Here is a 375-nt window from a genome sequence, read left to right on the forward strand (position 1 = left end):
CCTCCTCCCTCTGCCACGATCCCCCTGGTACATGGCCTGTCTCCCGCAGGTGAATCCCGGTGGCAGGAGGTTGGGAATGTGGCGCTGGATGCTGAGCATGGGGTGGGAGAGGAAGTTTGGGGGCAGAGCTGCCCTTTGAGCTTCCCTGTCGTTATGGGGTGGAAGGGGGGTGTGTGTCCCACGGTGCTGTTGGTTTTGGGGAAGTTTCTTGGTTTTTGGAAAACACCTCTGGGTGCTGTGCTTGGTTTTCCCTGTATTGTCACCATGGGTGTCCCCATGGGGTGGGTATAGGGATGGGTCCATGTGCTGCTCACCCTGGGGGACCTGTGACAGCAGAGTGTGGAGGGGACGATGCGGGAGGGGAGCATGGCGGGG

This window comes from Antrostomus carolinensis, unplaced genomic scaffold (assembly GCF_000700745.2).
Source record: "Antrostomus carolinensis isolate BGI_N321 unplaced genomic scaffold, ASM70074v2 scaffold10450, whole genome shotgun sequence".
Lineage (NCBI taxonomy): Eukaryota > Metazoa > Chordata > Aves > Caprimulgiformes > Caprimulgidae > Antrostomus > Antrostomus carolinensis.